Source organism: Venturia canescens, chromosome 1 (genome assembly GCF_019457755.1).
Source record: "Venturia canescens isolate UGA chromosome 1, ASM1945775v1, whole genome shotgun sequence".
In the NCBI taxonomy this organism is placed as follows: Eukaryota; Metazoa; Arthropoda; class Insecta; order Hymenoptera; family Ichneumonidae; genus Venturia; species Venturia canescens.
In genome coordinates, this window is record NC_057421.1 from 25,405,447 (window position 1) to 25,417,646 (window position 12,200).

At 40.2% G+C, this 12,200-nt stretch overlaps 1 protein-coding gene across 1 annotated transcript in view; it reads right to left on the reverse strand.

Annotated features, from left to right (window-relative positions):
• Positions 1-12,200, reverse strand: part of ChAT (Choline acetyltransferase) — a 63,506-nt gene that overhangs the window by 16,386 nt on the left and 34,920 nt on the right. The window lies entirely within an intron of this gene.

Below are 12,200 nucleotides of genomic sequence, written 5' to 3' on the forward strand. Positions count from 1 at the left end.
AAAAATAATGAGTAATCGGTTCATCATGCTTTTGATTAAGTTTCGGAGCTGAACCATGGGAAAATGGCGAATTGATTGGTTCATCATTACTGAATTATTTTTCCAGTAATAAAGAGTTTTGAAATGAATGAAAATCTGAGGCAACAATGGCGCCAATGAATTTCCATGAAAGCTAATGATCCTTCACTTTTTTTATCGATAGCTAAATACTTTTTTTATTTTATAACGCAGACACGCTTTGAATAGAACTTTAATTAAACCCTCCAATGAAATAAATTGGGGCTCATTTTTTCGTCGTGGCTCTGTCCTTGGTAAAATTATGGGTTGCAAAAAATCTGAATTCGTTATACGAAAACAAAGGGTTCTTGATTGTCGTACGCGATTTTTTTTCTCATGGTATCCGTTAACAAGTAAATTGATTGATTACCGCATTCATAATTGATGTGCGTGTACTTTTCCGTAGGTTTACCGCGGTTCAACTTTTTTGCGGAGCGTTTAAAAATATTGATTTTTCAGCGTAACGACCAGCGAAATACCAATGAAAATTAAAGTGTCGCAGCGCGGCTTTCCCTAATCCTCATTTAATGATGCGTAAGCTCTCTCCACCGTGTAAAACGTTGCGTGAGTTTTCTCGCCGCGTCTATTCCGCAGCAGAAATTCTGCGTTAAGGGCAGTTTAAGGTTTAAGCTTGAAAAAGCTTGTTCGGCGGTAAAATCTCACTTCGCCATTATTATGGTCACAATTTAATCTTGTTTCTTGGCGTTCGGTACACGCACTGCATTCGTGAGCCAAAAGTGCGGTAGAATTATTGTTTAGAATCGAAAAAAATGGGGCGATTGAAACGAGATTTATGCAGTTAAATTTCATTTGTAAAGAGAAATAATAATTAACAATTCACTGTTTCCTTTGTCGCAATAGTTAACGAAGAACAAACTTCATCTGTCAAACTCTAAAGGCGCCTCATGCTCGAAAAATTTGTCAGAAAGTAAAATTGAATGAATTTGGAACAATGGAGCTAGCGCAGGGAACAATTGAAATGCTCCTCGTCGACGCGAACGCTCTTTAATAGTGTGAAAATGTAATTTGGCAGACAATTCTGTCCATGTGATATTCTCAAATCGGCGACGAGTTATTCGTGTCTCTCTTGCGGATAAAGTCAAACGAAAGAATGTATGAAAGAAACACCAAGAAATCTCGAAAAAAACGATCCTCGTATTCTCACTTTTGTTTGGAGACTCAACGACTTATGGATAATTCCCTATGTATGTACGTGCTGCTTTTGCTTTCTCTCGGGAGCTCAGCACAACGATGATTTTGCGAGTTATTCACTTTCGCACGCAAGAGTTGAGAGAATCTCGTCAAAGTGAATGCTCCTCTTCGCGCGGTGAAACATATTTATGTGTGCGCGCTGCACTGTAGAGTCTGCGTGATTTAAGATCGTAGCGGAATTAAAATTTTCGATGATTTATGACGCCTCCAGAGCAGGAAGGTTAAGGGCTCGTTTCACTCTCACTATTCATTGCGTTATTCTTTCGATTATTTCGACCGGTCAATCCGAACGAATGAACACGAAAAAGTTTCAGTAGAAAAGGAACGTAATTGTCAGACGTGGACGGCAAGAGGATAATAAAAATTCCGCGGCATTAGCCCCGTCGTTTCTCTTCGCGGCAACGCTTTTTTTACCTCTTTTGTCATTGAAAAATACTTTTCTCAGTATTAACGAGTCAGATTGAAAGAAACTAAAAATAAAACCTGAAATTTCGCCTTCAGTGAACAGGCCATGTTTGCTTTCGTCAAACGAGCCCAGCACGAATTATTCGCTACATCACAAAACGTCATTTTTTTTTCAACACTGAATCTCGCTGCTTTTGTACACCGAGTGAACATTATCGTGGATTTTAATACTCCGCAAAACATAACTTTGTTCTATTTTTGATTGACCGATCGATTCCAGACTGTATGACGAGACAGAATGCCATTAAAAGAACTTTCCCAGAAGTTACATCGATACGATTGCATACACGTCCTCGTGGATCATTACAATGCTTCCATATATTATTATCTAAATATATAAATATACAGCTTATGAATAGAGTTTTTATAGTTGCTTTTGAAGTCTCGAAAACGTCTGCGAGATCGCTAAAATAGAATCGACCTGGCAATGTTACCGTAAATACACGCTTCCGGATTCGGTGGATACTCATTTCTTACTTCTCCTACAACTATACGATCTGCTCCGCCTCGTCTCTAGACGTCTTGAAAAACGAGTTGTTAAAAAAGCGGCATATGCGCGATGATTATTTGATCGTGATCAAGATAACCGGGATTTTTATTGACGTTAATTTTTTCTCGTTGATCCGACGATTCGGTGCAGAGCACATACAAAGCTCGCGAGTCACTTGTGGATAGCACTGCTAACCCTGTATCGATCTGGGTCACTTGATTCTCGACATTCTCGTTTCGTATGAATCTTTCACGAAGACGTTCCTCGTATTCGCAGCTCGTTTGAATACTCGCTATAATCTCATTAGGCTTTGTTTTTCACTGAGAGAGCAAAAAATTTTCTCCTTTTCACACACATTCAATAGCATTTTATTTTTATGTTCTTAGAACTCTTTCAAGCAGTTCCGTTTTCTCAGACTTTACACGTAAGCTCAAATCTGGAACAACTTGGAATTTGGGCTCAACTCGCTATGGGCAATTATGTGAAGAAAATATTGAAATGTTCATTTCTAAGGGAAGTTACGAAACTGAAAATTCCTTCTCTTTGCCAATCGTCGGGAGGGCCAATTTCAATTTCATTTTTCCTGTTATTTAGATCGACGAAGATTGTTTTTTGACTCATACAGAGCACAAATTTCACAGTCAAGTTAACGATATTTTCCGAAAATTTCACAAGACTTACTTTAAAATAATAATTTTATTATTTTAGAAATATAATCGGCGGAGAACCAACATTTTTATTCAATTTGATTATAAAAAAAAAACCGTTTGAAGAGTTCGTTTTGACTAGCTTGATGCAACAGTGGTATTGCAGTGGAGAAAAATGAAAAAATGAACGATTAAAACGTTTATCGGGATAAAAATAGTTGTTTTGTAAAAACTGACAAAAAAAAAACGTGGCGAAGCGAACGAACGAGAAAATATGACCAAAATATCGAACTGACGTCACATGTGAACACATTGAATGCAGCTTTGCCAAACGTTACCTATCAATCCATTTGTCGCGTAATCTGAACGATTTCTCATCAGATATTTTTAAATATTTCAGCCGATTTTCAATTGTAAGGTTCAAAAACTAAAATACGGATGTATTCTTCAGTATCCACGAAATACGACGATCGATTTTTTTTTGCAAAACCTTGAATACAACTAATGAACAAAATTCAATAACTTTTCATGTGTTTACGACTTTCATGTGCCGGAGCTTTCAAGTGTCAGAGAAAAGTCGATATTCAATAATTAATTTACTGCTAACTACATGGTAACTAGTGTCCAAATTTTGCAAATCTATCCAGCACATATTCGTTTTTACCTTCAAAAAATATCATCGCGTAATCTTGGATAGCGATAGTAGCAATATAAATAATTAGCTCACGAAGGCAAGTTTGGTTTTGGGTTCGGTGGAGAGCTCTCCATCGAATTGGGAGCGAATAATTCATCGCGAGCAGGATCGAAGATGATTGTTTTTCATGTACGTTCTCCTCGTACTTCGCCCCCTTCACAATCGTGAATGCGGCGAGTATCAATTACATCGCCCACGATCGATGCTACGTGTATCCAATCAAATTGTCTCGCACGATCCATAAAATAAATGATTATCGGACGCGGCGGCGCGTTTAAATGGACGGTAATACGTGGAATTACTGTCGAGATTCATAGAAACGTTACGAAATTGTGATTTCTCAGTTTGCCTGGATTCTCTCCGCTGCCTCATCTTCAACGTCATCGTTCGTACGAATATTTGGCAACTTCCTCAAGTTTTAGTTGAATACGATAAATGTGACGGTTGCGCACGCGGACAACTTCGCTCGAGCCAAGAGTAGTTCACCTTGCCCCAAAGTAAATGCACCAAATAGCCTGCCCCCGAACGAATAACGAAAGCAAAACTTCTTCACGTTTATTTATTTTTTAACACACTCTCGTTCTGCACCCGATCGAGTTATCGCCGGGAATTTTATGCAACGTAATTACGCCATTAGCGTACACCGCGCGCGCGCGCGTGTGGATTCTGTGCATTAAGATATTGCGTCGCTGCTTCTTCTTCTCTTTATCTCCGCGTGTATTGCAAATCCACCGAGCCACATTTCCTCACACTCGTGCTGCCTTTTGCATAGATGCGAAAAAGAGTAAGAAGCCGGATCGTCTTTCACGTTCGTATTTGCCAAGCTCGTTAAGTCTATCTTTCTCCTCTTTATTCCAGTTTGAAAAAACCGTTTTTTCCTCATTGCAATGGCGGTCCGTTATCAATCAGCCGTCACGAAGGAGTTGTCTGAATTTGAATTTGACCCGAGCATTCCTTTTCTCCCGGATGGAATAAAGCATTTCGGGGAACGTGACCGTGCCTCTGCAGCATGAAAAACCGATTTTTCGAGCAGATAATTTTTTTCCCGATCCTATTGAATTCCCCATTAATTTATGAATAATTTTCATTCATTCGACGCGAGTTCGAAGAAGCCGCAGACAATGCAAAGGCTTCGAACACGATGATCGAACAAATTATGATATTCCATCGCCTCCCTTAATTTTAAGCAATCTTCTCCTTGTGTGCTTAAGATTCATATTTCAAGCTGTGAAACAGCCCTAAGGACTTTTTGGCCAGTGTGCAAATGCAATATAAATTTGATCCCATGAGCCAAGCACGAAGAGACGTCACTTCGCTCAGGAAGGTCTTCTCATGCCGAACTCTCCCCCTCTCGCTCTCTCCCAAAGTGATGAAATCCGAGGAGAAACGAACGTGCACATAGAGAAGCACTTGAGGCATCTCCGCTGCAGATCACTATCCCAGACAAAGTGTCTGCGTGTGTGTACACAGCTTGTACAAGTGTTTTGCTCGCTGTAATTCGAAGGGTAATCTACATTACGTGATTCTCCCTGATGTATCGCTTACGCGGTACGAGACACCGGTGGATGTGCAGAGACTTTGATGCTGATGCACATGCGTCGCGAATAAAATCATAGTCTGCTGTGCTTGGGCAATATAACGCGGGATATTAATATTGCCATACGTGAAATTCACTCGTGCATGGGCCATCGAACGAGGCCTCTTTGTCGACCGAGGAATTCGCTTCCAATTCCTTTTTCTGTCCTGAGAATAATACGTGAAGGACGTGACGAAACGATAATTTTAGTGATGATTCCATTCTTTTTTTTCGGGGAGCGATCACGCACGCGATTTTTCTCTTTCAATCTGTTCGTTCAAACGTGATTTGTTGCTGAATTTGACCGCAAGTTTCAATAAGAGAATTTTTCAAATGAAATCCTACCGAATGCACGGTAGGACGAGTGTGTCTCGGGCGATCCAGAGTTCACGAGTCTTAGACATTATGTGAGAGAGTGAAAAACGTTTTACCGAATTGCCGTTGGGACTGTTTCGCAAGTTGATGGAAAATGCTCCGAACAGATCAGGAACGACAAGGCGGATGAAAGACATTCGATAATTTTTGAGTAATTGAATTTTACTGCTAGCTCAGTGGAACGACCTCGTGCTCGGATATGAGAAAAAAATCAATCGTCTCTCCGTCTACTCGGAATTCGGTTGGATATTAATTTTTTATCATCTTTTTATCCGCGAAACTGTTCCCGCCGTACAATCCCATTATGTTCGACGAAGAAATTTTATTTCTTCGAAATCCTCGCGGCGGCGCGGAATTTAATTGATATTTATTGCGCGCTCACGCTAAGAATTTTAATGCATCGGCTCACGAAGTAGGCGAGCTATAAAACCAATTGCGAACAAAACTTTGCGAAACGCATGCCGCGTCCATTATTTCTTCCTCTGTCAATGATTTCGACTTTCACAGAGAATACTTTTTTTTATTTTACGAGCAAACGAATTGGCTCTGTATATGAGAAAACGTAGAACAAACGAACCAGTACGAGGACGACGATCGGATCGCATTGAAAAACAGTCCCGCACACAGCCTTTTTCAATACCGATGACACAAAAGATTATTACAAACGACCCGGAGATTCATTTTTCATCTGTTTTAGACAATATTGGACTCCCGGATCCTCTGATCGGGCTCAGAGAAACGAACGAATTACGAAGTGTTGCTCTGACCCTCGGTGAGTTTACGTAATCCGTGTTTATACTCGAGTCTATTTAGCTCTTCCTTTTCCTCATTTTTTTCTCTTTCTCTCTCTTATAAGCGAAGATTCAACAATGTGCTCATCCGAGCACTCCTGTCCCGGAGTCCCGATCACAAAGGCCTTGCTCGATAATTGGTTTCGTCTCCGATCGTGAACTTACACGTAATATATTACGTGCTCTATTCAGCTGAGACATAAGCGAACGTTCACGCGAAGAGGATGTTCCTCGTATAAAAAATGAAAAATTTTTGAATGCGTTACTAAAACTCCATTCACTCCCTAACAATCTGCTATTTGCAATTCGTTTTCACATCAATGATTTTTAATGTTTTTGTTTTTTTTTTTTTTTCATTATTTTAGACTAAAAAAATGCTTTATGCAAATTTCACAAGCGAAGTCGCAGCTCGACGTTTCCTCGAAAAAATTTCACTTTTCATTTAAACTCTTTCTGCGTATGGAGTTTGATTTCTTCTTAAATTATCCATAATTAAGCACAACAGGTTACTTTCCAAGTGGATTTGGGGTCGGTTGTAAAACGAATGGGCCAAACTTCCGCCGCGCAAACGCGTTAAATTTTAAAAACACTTTTTATTTCACTCGGTAAGTTTATTCGCTGATTAATTCGCGCGTTTAAATGGGATGCCTAATTGAATTATCGAATTCAGTGTGAACGTGGAATCGTGCACATTGAAAAAACATTCCTCACGAATATATCGTGACAGCTAAAACTTTTTCTTCTTTCACGTCAGTGTCGAAGATTGCGAAATTATTGTTCAGCACGAATTAGTAAGTGGCGCGAGGGCCATAGAGAAAATTAATGACTTGTATTCGAGGCTGGAGATAATTTTGAAAAAAATACTTTAATTAGGGGTTTATTATTACGGTCTACAGGTGAACTGTGACGTGGGCTCATTACACACGTCCATTACCGGACGAGAGAAAAGCCGTGGAACCGAGTACAAATACTATTTCGTACCCTTCGCGTTGAGGACAAACAAGTTGCACGTTTTTCAAAAAGCAGATGAATTGTAGCTAATTTTGAATTTTATTCGCTGTTATGAAGGATCATAATTCTTGCTAGCAATTACGATGATCATAGTAATCAATCAATCACGGTGCGAATCTTATTGATTTCCAAATACTGATAGCAGTGAGACAGAATTTCGAACAAACGAAGCGAGAAATCATCGTCGACAACTCCCAAACGTCTCACATGAAAGATTCGAAAAATTGCAATCAACAAAATCAAAAACCTCCGACCGCTTCAACAAAACTGCAGTTGACTAAAAAAAGAATTTTAAGGAGTCTACCCTAGTTAGACGGGCGCAAAAGAGACTATTTTAATGATTTTTTTTGACCGGTATAAATTATGGATATAAAAAGTGTTAGGCTTGAAAAATACACTCTCAAAATACACAAAATTTTTTAAAATATTTATTTTACTCAGATTCCGTACAGAAAAATGGGGGAGAGACAGGTCCAAAAGAAAAGATGGGTGGACGCTGTTGATAGAATCTCTGGAACGGATGATCGAAGAAAAAAGTGGTTTTTGATTGAATGGGCAAATGGCTATAGCGCATTACATACGATTTTTAATTTTTTCAAAAATCAAAAAATGGCCGCCATTTATCCAAAAACTACAAAAAAGCGCCTTTTTGTCATCGTTTTTTGCAAAAATAAAATAGTTCCACTCGAAATTTCAAAATTCGTATGATCTGCGCTACAGCTATAGTCGTAAAGAACACGCGGTCAAGTTTTGGTAAGGATCGGTTGAACAGTGTCGGAGATTTGATCAACGAGCCGTCGAGAAACGTAATGTTGGGAAAAACGCGTTTAAACAAAGGCGCAGGTACGAGATACCGCGCTGAGCGGTGCGTATTATCGCGCTCAGGCAGCCGCGAGTAAACGTCGCTCAAAAGTACACTTAGACTGCTCAGATCTTTATGAAATTTTAGAACGATACTTTTAAATATGTATACTTTCGAAAAATGCGATAAGAAAAATCGATTTTTGGAAAATTCCAATTAGGGTAGACCCCTTAAAGAAGAAAATGACAGAATGGGAACTTCCAATCCTTTTTATTCACCATTAATAGCTGAATTTAAATTCAGATCGAATCACAGATACCTAACAATCGATTCTGACTCAAACTGCATCGTATTCACGTGTGTAGACAATCGGAAAATCTCGCTATTCGTATCGATGCATTGACGGATGCATAATGTATGAATGCGTAGTATGCATCGACATTATCAATTATTTGGAGGGTGTGAGACACGAGAAGCGATTTCGTTCGGTCCGTATCCTCCAGGATAATCGAATAATTTGCCGAGGATTTAGTTACTGCATGGGCTACCGTAGCTCGCGTCTGGCTCGAAATTCATCATACAAACACCCTCCAGGTCGACGCTGTTATACAGTGTATTATCCGCGTCGTCAAATTCTGCTCTTCTTTCCGCGTTGTTTCGCTCTCTGTCGAGACACATACGCGTGTATGCAGAGCGACACAAACGAGTTTAGTCTCCCCCGCGGATGAAGGATAGCGGTGACGAGGCTAATTTCAACGCGGCTTAAGGTTCAACCACGAACTTTCGACCCTCTTATGTCAGGGAAGGCCGAGGCTCAGAGCATCGCTTTATAATAAACCTGGAGGAGCTCCCGTGCACGCGATGCTCTTCCTCAAATTCAAACCGTTAAAACGTGACGTCTTTTTGGCCAGATGCGAGAGCAATTTGAAAACAAAATGCAGCTCCATGTCGAACGAATAACGTCCTCCATGCAGTGATTGAAACGTAAAAGTCCTTTGCTTCGGACTTTTTTCATCGAATTCATTCCAAGTTCCTCGCACACGACTCCCCCATTGTCATACGGATTTGATGATTTTTTTATTCTCCACGCAGTGAGAACACACCCCGCAGGATTGAAAGGAAACTCGGTAAAGTGGAAGCTTTCTATCAACGTGTCTTCCTGAACGAAAGCCACAGATACCATTTTATAACGTGAATTTCATTTTAAGCGAGGCGGAAAATGATTATTAATCGTGACTAGTCATGCGAAAATATCGTGTTCACCCTCGCACTGCTGGGCGAACGTGCAAAGAGATATACGGTAACTGTTGCAGCTGCGTTTACTCCCAGCGCTTCGAAATGTATCCGTTTTGCCTGGTCTACCATCAAACATAATATGTATATGTATAAGGAACGGTTTAACCTCCCTCGTTCGTTTATACGATTTCTTCTATGCTCCGCGAGGCTATCGCTATGATATATATATAATAATGTCTACGTTCAGGAGTCTTGCTCGTGCCGAGAGGCTTTTATCTATTTTAGAACTTTTCTCCGGAGAATCCCGTGTCCCTTGTGTGGACAATTTTTTTCTTCCGCACCTCGAATTGTTGCCACTGTTCAAACACGGATTTCCGCTAGCCCATTTCAACTTTGTTAGTTGTCAGTTGAACGGACCTATCATCGTTCGAGATAATTTTGAGGCAGAGCCGTTAAATGTGCGCGACGCACGGAATAACCTTTTGGAGATTCAGCGACTCTCACAAATTTTAATTGTGCTCGTTCGCACAGAATTTTGTTGGTGGTATTCAAGCCCTCGAAGCATCGTGTGTTTATGGTTGAAAGATCGTTTTTAAGGGCTTTGATATATCTTTTGATTTAGGGTCAGAACAAATTCTCTCGCCTCGGGAAACTTTTCGCTGAGCTTGGTCGGTTCAAGTTTCCAGGATGACGCGATCGCTACACGGAAAGAATTAAACTTGAAAAATGAATGCCCGGTAACGATAGTGCGGCGACGAACTGCAATTCATGATATTCCTCGGGGAAAGAAATTGAATTTTCCTATAAAATGAAAAAACAATATTCATTGCTCACAGTAGGAACTTTTACCGAAGTATTTAGTAAATTTTGACGTCACTGTGAATTTTAACGCGCTGCATTGTCAAAAATTTACGTACGAATATTTATGCTACGGGCCCATTCTTTTTGTATACTCAGTCCTTTGTTGAAGTGTGCAAATCACCGTTTCACAATCTGCAATATATTTACTATTATGAAACTGAAAATTTCGCAAAATATTGAAAATTTTACAGCGCGCGTTACTGGAATAAATATTTTTCGTTAACTTGTCTCCGCAGTCAAGTATATCCGCGGTTAATTTTACGGCGAATTTCACCCTAAATATTACCGTTGAATTCCCTCCGTGTACGTTTCTGCTTCGACTGACTCGATATTAGCCCTTTCAGGGTTGTTAAATCATCGAATTATAATAATTTTTAACTGTGATGAGTTACCACATATTTTCGTCATTGTATCTTCACGTGTTTTTTGCCTGCCTACTTTGTCCGGGCAAGATTGATTATAGTCGTACGTTAGTAAAGCGATAAAGCTTAAAGGCACAAAAGCAAGTGGAAAATCGTGATACAAGATCCACTGCGAACACGTGTGGGATCGAATATACACGAGCATCATCCCCTTTATTCTCCAAGAGACATCGACCCTGCTAGTCAAAACTCGCGTGCGTACAACTCTCGTTCCATCCATTTGCCCGACGGTGTCAAGTTACGGAGATTTCAACAGAATTCTCGTTGCCCGAACATGACGCCTTCGTTCGGTTCTATCGAACTCACTCGCAATCTATTCTTCGTAGTTTTCCATCCCTGATAAATTTACGTATTTCCTGTGCATCGGAAAAAAGGATTATCGCGATGGATATTCAGATTGAAAAATACGTTGAAACTTGTTATCTGATTGTCAGATTGAAATTTTTCTCCAAATTGTAGCTCCATTCAACGAAAATCATAAATAACAGTTTTTTCCAAACGGGGCCAAAGAGCGAGCCAAAAGTCATCGATTTTTCGTTCGTACATTTTTCGTCTACAGAATCGATTGCCTCAGTTTCTTGATGTTCCGTCCTCTCACATCTAATTCTTCCAAAATGCTCGATGCAGACGAATTTTTATTCCATAAATATACCCAACAACCGACTATTTTATATTCCAATCAACATTGCCGTCAGGTCTGCTCCAGCATTCGACAGAAAGCTCTGTTACTTCGATTCACGAATTAGAATTAATCAGCGATGGCAGCAATCGATTTTCCTCGTTCGCCCTCACCATCCAGAAACGTTGGTACTTATGATGAATTCCATTCTCTCATACAGCTCTCAGCGAAAAGGCTCGTACACCGGTGCCTTTTTCACACACCCTCCTGTCTGTCTCCCTCACCTTTACACCTCACGATCCTCGCCCCTCATCGTCCTCTACCTTTCTCGCCACACGTTGGCGCAAACGCGGCCTTATCGACCCCCCGGAGCAAACACGGTACAGAACATACGATGCGCCACGATTTCCTCAATGTATCCCACACGCGAGACGTTTTCAAGAGGGAATATTTGAAAAAAAGGTATATATGAATCGAGCATTTCCCGGCCTGACGTTGCCCGTTCAATTCTTCCGTGACATTCTTCATCAAATTGATTTTTAATTGACAGAAGGTTCATTCCTGTTGACTGTGTCGACTGTTGACTACTTCGAACTTTGAAAGCTACTGGCACTTCACAATCAACAGGCAAAGTAATTGGTCGGTGTTAGAGTTTTCGAACCGAGCTGACCTCTCTCCGGTCTCATTAAAAGAATGATGTGCATGGTCGTAAACTTGGATCAAGTCGAAATAATGAACAAAACTGTGCAATAATAATATTTTTATCATCCCAGCAGTGAACGTGTACACGCGAAGAAAACGAGGCCGAAAATTCTACAAGAAAGTACTAGGAATATAGTATCTCGGGGACAGTATATACGTACTGGATTTCAGAATTCAAATAGCAATTATAAGAAATGTTCTATCCACCATAATAAAAAGACCAGTACCCGTACCTTTTAT